At 45.9% G+C, this 2,500-nt stretch overlaps 1 protein-coding gene across 1 annotated transcript in view; it reads right to left on the reverse strand.

Annotated features, from left to right (window-relative positions):
- LOC308115497 (glypican-5-like) overlaps positions 1 to 2,500 on the reverse strand; it is a gene marked incomplete at both ends in the record, with an annotated part of 47,590 nt that overhangs the window by 5,915 nt on the left and 39,175 nt on the right. The window lies entirely within an intron of this gene.

Consider the following 2,500-nt stretch of genomic DNA (forward strand, 5'->3'; position numbering starts at 1 on the left):
GGACTTTGTCTGGTCAGAGATTTCTCTGGATGGCCAAACCCAAACTATCATGTCATTATTAGATCATCTCAAACCCCCTCCCTCCAGTGATTACCACTGATCAATATCCATCGGATGTTAGTGCCTCGTGATGGAATCACTTTATGTTGTGAAACAAGAATATGTTTGATCGGTACAGATGACTAGTTGTATAGGTGTAGTTCCTTACTCAAAATAATCAGTACTTCTTTATGTATTCAAAGTCCAAGTACAGTGTAACGAGACCAAACTGCTCTGATTGAGATATTTCAACGACCGCTTACATACTTCAGCAAGTGTGTGTGTGTGTGTGTGTGTGTGTGTGTGTGTGTGTGTGTGTGTGTGTGTGTGTGTGTGTGTGTGTGTGTGTGTGTGTGTGTGTGTGTGTGTGTGTGTGTGTGTGTGTTAAACATCTCCATCATCCACTGAAGTGATGTTGAATTAAGCGAGCCATTACTTGAAGTACTAAAAAGTACTAACCGCCTTAACGCCGGCTGCTTGTCTCTAAATGAATCCCAACAGCAGGGTCTGCTGTGGAGCCTTCTGAAGGTTAATCACGTCTTCCAGAGGAGGAAACAATGGAGGGAGGAGAGAAGAGGAGTGACTGATTGGAGGCGGGGAGAGGAGGAGCAGGGGGGGGGGGGGGGGGGGGGGGCTTTGGTTGACGAGCAGCCAGAGAGAAGCTCCCTTAAAGAAAGGTCGGGTAAGAGAAGAACAGCAGCCCTGGAAGATAGAATAACTGATCCCTAAACACTGATCTGCCTCGCCCGACCCAGTGAGAGGAGAGAGAGGCAGCTGGTCGGACAGGAAGGGACTGAGAAACACCTGAGAAGCACCTGAGAAACACCTGAGAAAACACCTGAGAAGCACCTGAGAAGCACCTGAGCAGAACACCTGAGAAGCACCTGAGCAGAACACCTGAGCAGAACACCTGAGAAACACCTGAGAAACACCTGAGAAGCACCTGAGAAACACCTGAGAAACACCTGAGAAGCACCTGAGAAGCACCTGAGCAGAACACCTGAGAAGCACCTGAGCAGAACACCTGAGAAGCACCTGAGAAACACCTGAGAAGCACCTGAGAAGCACCTGAGCAGAACACCTGAGAAGCACCTGAGCAGAACACCTGAGAAGCACCTGAGAAGCACCTGAGAAACACCTGAGAAACACCTGAGAAGCACCTGAGAAACACCTGAGAAGCACCTGAGAAACACCTGAGAAGCACTCTGAGCAGAACACCTGAGAAGCACCTGAGAAACACCTGAGAAACACCTGAGCAGAACATGAAGGTTGGAAACAGGAAGTGAAACGTCCACATGACCGTACATGGTTAGTGGTTCTCTGATCTCTGTCAGCATGTTGAGTCCAAACAAACACATTCATTACTCTGTTTCAATTCATAGAGAGAGAGAGATAGATAGATAGATAGATAGATAGATAGATAGATAGATAGAGAGAGAGAGAGAGAGATAGAGAGAGAGAGAGAGAGAGAGAGAGAGAGAGAGAGAGAGAGAGAGATAGATAGATAGATAGATAGATAGATAGATAGAGAGAGAGAGAGAGAGATAGAGAGAGAGAGAGAGAGAGAGATAGATAGATAGATAGATAGATAGATAGATAGAGAGAGAGAGAGAGAGATAGAGAGAGAGAGAGAGAGAGAGAGAGAGAGAGAGAGAGAGAGAGAGAGAGAGAGAGCAAAGTGAATGTAGAATTCTTTAATGAGCCACATCTCTAACCCTGAGGATCCATTTAACTCTGCTGCTTATTAACCGCACACACACACACACACACACACACACACACACACACACACACACACACACACACACACACACACACACACACACACACACACACACACACACACACACACACACACACACACACACACACACACACACACACACACACACACACACACACACACACACAGCATGTGAGCCGATCACTGAATTGGGTTTATGTGTGAGTTAGTGAACGTCTCTTTACCTCCAGCTGTGATCTCACTCTAATACTAAAAAATGAATTAATACTTGTTGCATCAGAAACACAGAGATTTCATCTGTATGTACAATATTTCTGTAGGTCAAGTTAATTAGATTTGTAGAAAGAGTCCCTGTTGAATCATCCTTATTAAGAATATTATCTGAGAACCAGCAGATGGAGTAAATAATGTCTTTAAACCTACTAATCAGTGAGGACAGTGGGCGCTCTGAATCCTGCACGTCAATCTTTTAACCCTTCATCAATCCTTTAATGAAGGAAAGTGTGCGGAGCACTTTGAATCTCATCGTCCATTTCTCATTCAAAGGTAGAAGAATAGTATTGAAAACACATAATGAAACAGGATGACAGTAGATTTCTGATCCCTCACCCTCACCCTCACCCTCACCCTCAACCTCACCGTCACCCTCACCCTCACCGTCACCCTCACCCTCACCCTCACCGTCACCCTCACCCTCACCCTCACCCTCACCCTCAC

The sequence above is a fragment of the Lipophrys pholis genome (assembly GCF_963383615.2).
Source record: "Lipophrys pholis genome assembly, chromosome: 10".
Classification (NCBI taxonomy): Eukaryota; Metazoa; Chordata; class Actinopteri; order Blenniiformes; family Blenniidae; genus Lipophrys; species Lipophrys pholis.